The following is an 11910-nucleotide window of genomic DNA, read 5'->3' as shown; positions in this document are numbered from 1 at the left end:
TATTTCCTTATTTTTACCATACAAAAGTGCCAAATTTTCAAATTAGCCTAGCCAAAAACTACTTTTTTAATTTAGTCATTGTTTTAAAATAAGTCCCAATTCAACATGAATTTTTAAAACCTAATTCAACCAGGGAAAGAAAACGTTATCAATAGATAATTTTATTCAAACCTTGGAATTTTTACCTAACAAAATTTCAAGAAAAACACCCTCAAGTTCTTTTCTTACCAAATCAAATTTCAAGCATTTGGATTCAAAAGTTTTCAAAATCAACCTTTTTTTTCCAATTAAGTTTTTTGTGTTTTCAAAATTAGGTGTCAGATCTAAACCTAAATATTTGTGTATAATTGAAAATACTAGGAAGTAGAGAACTAGTATAGGCGAACCTAGGGAGAGCCTGTATATGAGGCAGTGTGCAAACCCCCTTGCATGCAAAAACCCATGTATGCGAACCCTCCTTAATTTGTATGAGAAAACCCTTTTGTATGTGAACCCCTGTATGTGCGAGCCCTTGCATGCGAACCCCTTACTGCGAACCCAGATGCATAAACATATAGGATTCCTTATGCGAACTCTTAGTATATCCATACGAACCCTATATGAATATCATGTGAACCCTAGGTTATTACGCGCGAACCTTGATTCTTATGTGCGGAACCTATATTGTTGTACATGCGAGTCAGAATATAACATGCGAACCACTATCTATGTGAGTCATATTATTACATGTGAGTCAATACGTGCGAGTCAGAATTTTAAATGCAAACCCTAATTGTTTATGACATGCGAACCCCCTATGATTTATATGCAAACCCTAGGTCATGATATTTGAACACTAAGTTATTACATGTAAATCTTATGTGTTTAATTATGTCGGCTTATATGCTATAATAGCGAGCCATGTTATGCGAACCATGCTTATGTGAACAGTAGTATGCAAACCCTATAGAATAATATGTGAACCCTAGCATGAATAGGTGTGCAAGCCCTTATGTGTGAACTATTTGTGCGAACCTTAGGTGCGAACCCCTAGATATGACCCCTACTTGTGCGGACCCTTAGGTGCGAACCCCTAAGTGTGCGAACCAATATGTTTGACCCCTGTAAGTGAAAACCCTACTTATGTATGTGTTAGCCAAACTAAGTATGTTAATTTGCATGAAGATGATGTATGTGTAATACTGTTTTAATTCACAAAAATTAATTACTTATGTGAAATTGATGTGAATGAGCGCATGAACACATGATGTTATATGATAAGTTTAAGGTATCAAATTTAGCATCAAATAATAATAAATAGCATGATATACTAAGTACATGTATATAAATATATGAAAACAAGTATGGAGGACGGATGAGTTCCGTAGGAGATAGTGGCAATTTAAATCCACACTAAAAGATAGTAGTATTGCACGAAGTAGGTGGCAATGCCATCAAAACCGAATTAAACCAGGATGATAGTTAAAAACCCATCAAAACCGAGCAACCAGGATGGTAAGTTATTGTAGTAAAAGTCATTGTCACAAATTACAAGTGAACAACCATCTTCACCAGGAAATCCGGGATGGTTAGTTATTGATATGTGTTTTGGGGTGTTGAGCAATGCTTGAGGGCGGATAAGATGGATAGATGAGAATCTATGATTATAATTACATTGCACATGTGTAAAAACTGAACATGCATTATTTTTTATAATGTTCCTTATAATATGTTTAATTTGCTATTATGCCATGAACTGTATACTTTACTGTTTGCACAATTATACATATAATGATTTATAATTTAGACTCATATTGAGCTATTGTAAGCTCACTCCCCCTTTCTTTACCTATCAGTTAATGCATAAAACTAAGATTCAGGGATGGCATTAGAGGAACCTCAGATTAGCAAGTTTATTTTCATTATTATTATTTTGAAGTTTTATTAATGCTTTCTTTAATCATTCTATTTTCGGATTGTAATTGTTAAGTAATTCTTGTTTAAATTTTAAGATAAAGTAGTTTAGCTTAATTATTTTAAAGCATGACATTTGGTTAATACTCTAATCATTGCATGGTATTTTGGTTTAAAAATCGTTATTTTAAATATTTTCCACGCTTTCCAAAATACTTAAGTTTTTTTTTATAAAATCTTTCCTTGAAAACTCTAATCGTTTACAAAACGCCACAATAATAATGTAATTGAATCACTAAAGTAAAACCAGATTAAAAATAATGAATGTTTTCCTAAAAACAGAAAAGCGGTTTCCTTTCAAGACAACGCAAGCAAAAAGAGTACCTTACAAGATCACTTCGATGATTGAATTAACGCTTTTGGCTTAGTCAGAACTCCTTGATCAGGTCGAAAGTGTTAGAGAGATAGATAACAATGGAATAAAATGGGTTCTTCAATTCATGGAATTGATAGCTTCTGCCTCACCGACACAAGTTTGACTTTGGTCTCTCTTCCTTCTTGCTGCTATTGATTGTATTGCAATAAAATGTGTTCTTCATATTGTAATAATTGTTATTTTGAGATGTCATCATTATGTTCCCAATTTTATTTTTAATTCTACCATCGACCTGTAATGGCCCAAATTTAAGGTTATTAGAACAGTGGTTTCGGGACCACAAATCTGATGAGGAAAATTTTATTTTTCTTATATTTTTATGGTCTACAATTTCACAAAATGATTTCGTGAAAATTTCGTTCGAAAATTTCGACGTTTGGGCAATCAATTTAGTCAAAAGGACTAAATTGTAAAAAGTGCAAAAGTTGAGTTCTACATGTTAGAGGTGTCCAATTGTTATGAAACTTTAAATTGGAGGTGCTTATATGGTAATTAGACCATTGGTTAAGTTGGTAGACAAAAATGGACATGAGATAAGTGAAATAGAAAAATTTTAAGTTAGGGGCAATTTGGTAATCTAGTAATTAAAATGAATTAAAAGAGAAAAAGATGGCAAATTATGCTCATCTTCTTCATAGTGAACGAAATCAGCAAGGAGGGAAGCCATAGTTAGGGTTTTCAAGCTTCCAAGCTCCATAGTAAGTGATCCCAAGCCCCGTTTTTAATGTTCTTTATGTTTTTGAGATCCCAGTAGCTTAATTTAGCTTATTTTAGCAATAATTTAACCTAGGGTTTTTATTTGGAAAAATACCCATAGGTGAAAAGTGTTTATTTTGATGTTTTATGATAGAATATGAAGCTAGAAATTATGTTAAACAACTTTTGCTAGCCGATTTTAAGTGAAAACGAGTAAAACGACATAATCGGTAAAAATACCTAATGCTCTTAAGTACATGTTAGAGTGAAAATTTGATGTTGCCATAGAAGGGAAAAATGTTCAGCATGTCATAAAACATAATAATAAGGGATGAAGTTTAATTTCCGAGCCTTGGGGCAAAAATGTAATTATGTAAAAGTTTATGGGTAAAATCGTAATTTTGAAAAAGTTAGAGTCGAGGGCAGTTTTGATGAATGTGAGTATTAAATAAGTTAAATTTCTATTTTAGATCAAGAAGAACGAAACTCGAGGTTAGACAATGGGAAGAATAAAGTTGAAGACTAAGTTGGTGAATTGGACTATATTTGATACCGAGGTAAGTTTACAGTAAATAAATACAATATTTCAATAATTATTATTAATATTGTTATTTTCCAGCAATTATGCATTTATTTTATGAATTTATTTAATGTTGATCCAAGCATGAAATGATAGAGAATTAAAATTAAAAAGTCCCGTTGATACATAAGGATGGTACTGGATACAAATGCCATGACATTTGGGTAAAGAGGTCCCATGTAAGACCATGTCTGGGACATGACATTGGCACCGAGATGAGAGGTCCCATGTAAGACCATGTCTGGGACATGGCGTTGGCACCGAGATGAGAGGTCCCATGTAAGACCATGTCCGGGACATGGCGTTGGCACCGAGATGAGAGGTCCCCTATAAGACCATGTCTGGGACATGGCATGGGCACCGAGATGAGAACATCCCATGTAAGACCATGTCTGGGACATGGCTTTGGCATGTTATTATCAGAAGAGACCCGAATATCCTTATTGTTCCAATGTAGCTCAACGGGCTAATAAGCGAATCATATTCATGAAAGTTCAGTTTAAAGCATAAGTGGCAAGCTCAGGTAAGTTATAAGAGTTAAGAACTTATTATACTATCAATTGATGTTCAACGATGCAGCAAGAGATGAGTAAGTTAAGCACACAAGTATTCCAAGTAAATAAGCAAGAGAACTAGAATGAGATTAACTAAAGAGTAAACTAGAGATATTGTCACTTGAGTTTAATTATTTGTGTTTAATGTTGTTATTTATTTGCTAGTAAACTTACTAAGCTTTATGCTTACTTCTTTTATTTCTCTTTCTCTTATAGTATTGCAAAGCTACTTCAAGGATCCTAAAGAAGTCGGAGATCATCCACACTATCAACCACAACTGCTCGGTATTTTATGTCAAAACACGTTTGAGTTATGACATGTATAGGGATTTAGTTATTTTGTATGTTTGTAATGATGATTTTGCTAATGAATGATGTGTAAGCATTTGATGGTGTATGGTAATTAAAATGGTTAAGTATGAAGGTGTTTGTTGTTATGAAAGATTAGGTGATAAATTATGCATGGAAATCATGAAAGGATAAAATTTTGTAAAGAAACAGAATTCAGGCAGCACAGTGACGTGAATTTGAAAAATCACCTAGGATGATATAAAATGAATTAGAGGGCGAATGATATATGGAATTAAATATTGTTGAGTCTATTTTCATGGAAAAATAACGATGTAGCAAAAGGAAATTTATATTTTAAGATATGTGAATTTTAGTGAGACAAGGTCAGAACTGTTTTTGGAGTCCCCTGTTCTGAGTTTAGAAAATCATGAAAAATTGTATAAAAATGGTTATGAGTTATAGTTTATATGTCTAGATTCCTTATTTAGTATATTTTCTGTATAAACAAGTAAGAACTTCATATGAAAATGCTATAGTGAGAAAATTTATTTTTAGTGACAAGAGGTCAGGGCAGTCGATTGGTGAAACAGGGGAGACTTTAACTAATAAACTGTACTAATTGGTTAATCCAAAAATTTTAAAAATTTTATGGTAGGAATATATATGAGTCTATTTTCAGGGAAAATTTACAGAATTAAATTTTGAGTCCCGTAGCTCGAGTTATAATCAATTTAGTAAGTGCTGCACGATTGGACAGGTTTGCTGTAAATAGTGAAATTAATTTTCAAAGTAAATTTTTAAGCTCCGAATTAGTAAGATAAGCTAAGTAATGCCTCGTGCTTGACTCTGGAAATGGTCTCGAGTAAGGGGTGTTACATTTATTGGTATCAGAGCAGGTTTAGTCGGTTCTCAGTAATATGCAGTATGAATATGAGTCTACCTATACATGCCATACTTATATATTTTGATAGTGTGACGACTCCTGACGATTTTAAAATGTTTTCTTTTATAGTTATGGATCCTGAACGAGCTGGTACAGATGAAGTAGAAAGTAATGCGTCTGCTTCCGCAGAAGGGACGGCGCCACTAGATGTTAATGTTAGTGAAAGATCTGCATCAGTTAGACAGGGAGGAGGAGCTAGAAAAGCCTTCTTCCAAGCCATGAATGATTGGTTTGCTAAGTTTGTTCGTACGAATCCGGCTGTAAGACCTCCACCCCCTCAAGATTCACAGGTTCCCCATGTAGCTTCCCCAGCTACAGGTATATTTATCAGGGAGAGACCACCTGTTGATAAGTTTAGGAAGCAAGGGGCTGAAGAATTTCGGGCGACCAAAGATGATGATGCAGAAAAAGTAGAATTCTGGCTTGAGAATACCATCAGGATTTTTGAAGAATTATCTTGTACACCGGAAGAATGTATGAAGTGTGTGGTCTCACTTCTCAGAGATTCAGCTTATCATTTGTGGAAGACTCTCGTGTCTATAGTACCGAGTGAGAGGGTTACTTGGGATGTCTTTCAAGAGGAGTTTCGAAAGAAGTACATCAGCCAGAGATTTATAGATCAGAAAAGGAAGGAGTTTCTTGAGCTAAAACAAGGTAAGATGTCCGTGACTGAATATGAATGCGAATTTGTCAGACTTAGTAAGTATGCCCGGGAATTTGTATCCACCGAAGCCAAAATGTACAAGAGATTTGAAGATGGGCTTAATGATGATATCCGACTATCAGTGGGTGTATTGGAAATCAGAGAGTTTGTTGTTCTGGTAGAAAGAGCCTGTAAAGTAGAAGACTTATTAAAAGAAAAAGAGAAGAACAAAGTTGAAGTCGGAACGCAGGATACAAAGAAGAGGCAAATGAGTAAATCATTTCAGTCTACGTCTAAGAGATCTAGGGAGCTCTGTAGCGGATCACATTTTCCAGATAGGTATTCTGGCCGAAGCAGAAGTAGAAGATTCGAGCGTTTTAGAGCTCAAACCACTACGAGCCAGGCACAGCAAGATTTTCGACCTCCTAGGCCGGAATGTCCTCAATGTGGTAGACGCCACCCCGGAGAGTGTAGAGCAGGTGAAAATGTTTGTTTTAGATGTGGAGCGTCCGATCACTTTATCCGGGATTGTCCTGAAATAACTAAAAGAGAAGAGACAACGAGTGTGAGATCAGGAAATGCTCCTATCAGAGGAAGACCGCAGAGAAACCCAAGAGCAGGAGCGAATAACAGAGGTGCATCTAGGGATTTAGCAGCTAGATCTGATGTTAGAGCACCCGCAAAAACATATGCTATTTGAGCTCGTGAAAAGGTGTCCTTTCCTGATGTAATTGCGGGTACATTTTCTCTCTATGATACTACTGTTATTGCATTAATTGATCCTGGCTCTACACATTCATATATATGCACAAAGTTAGCATTTGTTAAAAATTTGTCTGTTGAACCTACTGAATTTATGGTTAAAGTCTCGAACCCCCTGGGCCAGTTTGTGATAGTGGATAAAGTTTGTAAAAATTGTCCACTGATGGTAAAAGGTATTTGTTTCCCGGTTGACTTGATGTTATTGCCTTTTGATGAGTTTGATGTGATATTGGGCATGGATTGGTTAACTCAGCATGATGCAGTAGCAAATTGTAGACAAAAATATGTTGTGTTGAAATGCCAGAATGGAGAATTACTTCGGGTTAAATCGATCGATGAAGGATTATCCGATATGATTTCGATTATGATGACTCGGAGGTGTGTCAGAAAAGGGTATGATGTTTATTTGGCGTATGTGTTGGATACTAAGGTATCTGAGTCAAAGATACAAGCAGTACCAGTTGTATGTGAATTTTCTGATGTGTTTCCAGAAGAGTTATCAGGGTTGCCACCAGAAAGAGAAGTGGAATTTTCTATAGATTTGATTCCGGGAACTGCCCCAATTTCCATAGCTCCGTATCGTATGGCTACTACAGAATTAAAAGAGTTAAAGACACAGTTACAGGAACTTGTTGACAGAGGTTTTGTTCGTCTGAGTCATTCACCTTGGGGTGCTCCAGTTCTGTTTGTGAAAAAGAAAGATGGGTCTTTGAGATTGTGTATCGACTATCGGCAGCTCAATAAGGTAACCATAAAGAATAAGTACCCGTTGCCTCGAATTGATGACTTATTTGATCAGCTGAAAGGTGCCACAGCATTTTCAAAGATTGATCTCCGATCTGGTTATTATCAGTTACGGGTAAAAGAGCCAGACGTGCCAAAGACAGCTTTCAGAACCAGGTATGGGCATTATGAGTTTCTGGTTATGTTGTTTGGGTTGACTAATGCACCTGCAGTATTCATGGATTTGATGAACCGGATATTCAGACCGTATCTGGACAGGTTTGTAGTAGTTTTCATTGATGATATTTTAATCTATTCTCGAGATGAAAATGAGCATGCAGAACATTTGAGAATAGTGTTGCAAATTCTGCGTGAAAAGAAGCTTTATGCTAAATTCAGTAAATGTGAATTTTGGCTTCGAGAGGTAGGTTTTCTTGGACATATTGTATCTGCAGAAGGTATCAGGGTAGATCCGAGTAAAATTTCAGCCATTGTCAATTGGAGTCCACCGAAGAATGTATCTGAAGTTAGAAGTTTCTTGGGATTAGTTGGATATTATCAGAGATTTGTACAAGGGTTTTCTATGATAGCTTCTCCGATGACCCGTTTATTACAGAAAGATGTTAAATTTGAATGGACAGAAAAATGCCAGCAAAGTTTTGACCGATTGAAGAAATTGTTGACGGAAGCACCTGTGTTGGTACAGCCTGAATCGGGTAAGGAATTTATTATTTATAGTGATGCATTATTAAATGGTTTGGGTTGTGTCTTGATGCAAGAAGATAAAGTAATAGCCTATGCTTCAAGACAACTTAAGCCACATGAAAGAAACTACCCGATACATGATCTCAAATTAGCTGCTATTGTATTTGCATTGAAAATATGACGGCATTATTTATATGGTGAGAAATGTCATATTTATACTGATCACAAAAGCTTGAAATATTTGATGACACAGAAAGATTTGAATTTGAGACAACGCAGGTGGCTTGAATTGATAAAGGATTATGATTTGGTTATTGATTACCATCCGGGTAAGGCTAACGTGGTAGCTGATGCTTTGAGCCGAAAATCTCTATTTGCTTTACGAGCTATAAATACCCGGTTGTCACTGGCTGATGATGGTTCAATCATAGCTAAAATAAAGGCTAAATCGATGTTTCGTCAACAAATATGTGAAGCTCAGAAAAATGATGAGAAGTTACAGGCTAAATGGGCACATTATGAGTCCGGTAATGATTCAGAATTTCGGACTGAGACTGATGGTTGTTTATTATTCAGAGGCCGAGTATGTGTACCGAAGAATTTCGAGCTTATACAGAAGATTCTACACGAGGCCCATAGCGGTACTATGTCTGTACATCCGAGGAGTAATAAAATGTATAATGATTTGAAAAAGATGTATTGGTGGTCGGGTATGAAACGTGATATCTCTGAGTTTGTATCAAGATGTTTAGTATGTCAGCAGGTTAAAGCTGAACATCAGGTACCTTCGGGGTTGCTTCAGCCAATCACTATACCGGAATGGAAATGGGAAAGAATCACTATGGATTTTGTATCTGGGTTACCATTATCTCCGAGGAAGAAAGATGCCATTTGGGTAATTGTCGACCGATTGACAAAGTCCGCGCACTTTATCCCAGTATGTATGGATTATTCTTTAGATAAATTGGCTGAATTGTACATATCTGAGATTGTTAGACTACATGGAGTGCTTGTCTCCATTATATCAGATAGAGATCCCAGATTTACGTCTCGTTTCTGGGACAAATTGCAAGAAGCTTTGGGTACTCAGTTGTATTTCAGTAATGCATTTCATCCTCAGACAGATGGCCAATATGAGCGTATAATTCAGGTATTGGAAGATATGCTCCGATGTTGTGTATTAGAGTTTCAAGGTAATTGGGAAATGTATCTACCTTTGATTGAATTTGCTTACAATAACAGTTATCAGTCCAGTATTAAAATGGCTCCGTATGAAGCTTTATATGGTAGAAAATGTAGAACACCGTTATATTGGACAGAGCTCAGTGAAAAGAAGATACACGGGGTTGATTTGATACGGGAAACAGAAGAAAAAGTAAGGCTAATTCGGGATAGTTTAAAAGTAGCTTCCGATCGGTAGAAGTCATATGCCGATCTTAAACGAAGGGACATTGAATTTCAGGTGGGTGATAAAGTATTCTTAAAAGTGTCTCCTTGGAAGAAAGTTCTTCGGTTCAGTCGAAAGGGTAAATTGAGTCCAAGATTTATCGGACCATATGAAATCATAGAAAGAATTGGACCGGTTGCTTATCGATTGGCTTTACCACCGGAACTCGATAGAATCCATAATGTTTTTCATGTATCTATGCTACGACGATATCGGTCAGATCCTTCACATGTTATTACTCCGACAGAAGTGGAGATTCAGCCGGATATGACTTATAATGAAGAACCAGTTAAGATATTAGAAGGGGAAATTAAGGAGCTTAGAAACAAAAAGATAAATTTGGTGAAAGTGTTATGACAAAAGCACGGGATTGAGGAAGCGACATGGGAACCGGAAGAGGCAATGAGAAAACAGTACCCAAACCTCTTTACTGGTAAGATTTTCGAGGACGAAAATCCTAAAAAAGGGGGGGAGTTGTAATGGCCCAAATTTAAGGTTATCGGAACAGTGGGTTCGGGACCACAAATCTGATGAGGAAAATTTTATTTTTCTTATATTTTTATGGTCTACGATTTCACAAAATGATTTCGTGAAAATTTCGTTCAAAAATTTCGACGTTTGGGCACTCAATTTAGTCAAAAGGACTAAATTGTAAAAAATGCAAAAGTTGAGTTCTACATGTTAGAGGTGTCCAATTGTTATGAAACTTTAAATTGGAGGTACTTATATGGTAATTAGACCATTGGTTAAGTTGGTAGACAAAAATGGACATGAGATAAGTGAAATAGAAAATTTTAAGTTAGGGGCAATTTGGTAATCTAGTAATTAAAATGAATTAAAAGAGAAAAAGATGGCAAATTATGCTCATCTTCTTCATAGTGAACGAAATCAGCAAGGGGGGAAGCCATAGTTAGGGTTTTCAAGCTTCCAAGCTCCATAGTAAGTGATCCCAGGCCCCGTTTTTAATGTTCTTTATGTTTTTAAGATCCCGGTAGCTTAATTTAGCTTATTTTAGCAATAATTTAACCTAGGGTTTTTATTTGGAAAAATACCCATAGGTGAAAAGTGTTTATTTTGATGTTTTATGATAGAATATGAAGCTAGAAATTATGTTAAACATCTTTTTCTAGCCGATTTTAAGTGAAAACGAGTAAAACGACATAATCGGTAAAAATACCTAATGCTCTTAAGTACATGTTAGAGTAAAAATTTGATGTTTCCATAGAAGGGAAAAATGTTTAGCATGTCATAAAACATAAGAATAAGGGATGAAGTTTAATTTCTGAGCCTTGGGGCAAAAATGTAATTATGTAAAAGTTTATGGGTAAAATCGTAATTTTGAAAAAGTTAGAGTCGAGGGCTGTTTTGATGAATGTGAGTATTAAATAAGTTAAATTTCTATTTTAGATCAAGAAGAATGAAACTCGAGGTTAGACAATGGGAAGAATAAAGTTGAAGACTAAGTTGGTGAATTGGACTATATTTGATACCGAGGTAAGTTTAAGGTAAATAAATACAATATTTCAATAATTATTATTAATATTGTTATTTTCCAGCAATTATGCATTTATTTTATGAATTTATTTAATGTTGATCCAAGCATGAAATGATAGAGAATTAAAATTAAAAAGTCCCGTTGATACATAAGGATGGTACTGGATACAAATGTCATGACAGTTGGGTAAAGAGGTCCCATGTAAGACCATGTCTGGGACATGGCGTTGGCACCAAGATGAGAGGTCCCCTATAAGACCATGTCTGGGACATGGCATGGGCACCGAGATGAGAACATCCCATGTAAGACCATGTCTGGGACATGGCTTTGGCATGTTATTATCAGAAGAGACCCGAGTATCCCTATTGTTCCAATGTAGCTCAACGGGCTAATAAGTGAATCATATTCATGAAAGTTCAGTTTAAAGCATAAGTGGCAAGCTCAGGTAAGTTATAAGAGTTAAGAACTTATTATACTATCAATTGATGTTCAACGATGCAGCAAGAGATGAGTAAGTTATGCACACAAGTATTCCAAGTAAATAAGCAAGAGAACTAGAATGAGATTAACTAAAGAGTAAACTAGAGATATTGTCACTTGAGTTTAATTATTTGTGTTTAATGTTGTTATTTATTTGCTAGTAAACTTACTAAGCTTTATGCTTACTTCTTTTATTTCTCTTTCTCTTATAGTATTGCAAAGCTACTTCAGGGATCCTAAAGAAGTCGGAGATCATCCACAC

This window comes from Gossypium raimondii, chromosome 13, assembly GCF_025698545.1.
Source record: "Gossypium raimondii isolate GPD5lz chromosome 13, ASM2569854v1, whole genome shotgun sequence".
Lineage (NCBI taxonomy): Eukaryota > Viridiplantae > Streptophyta > Magnoliopsida > Malvales > Malvaceae > Gossypium > Gossypium raimondii.
Note: the sequence above shows the minus strand (reverse complement) of the source record.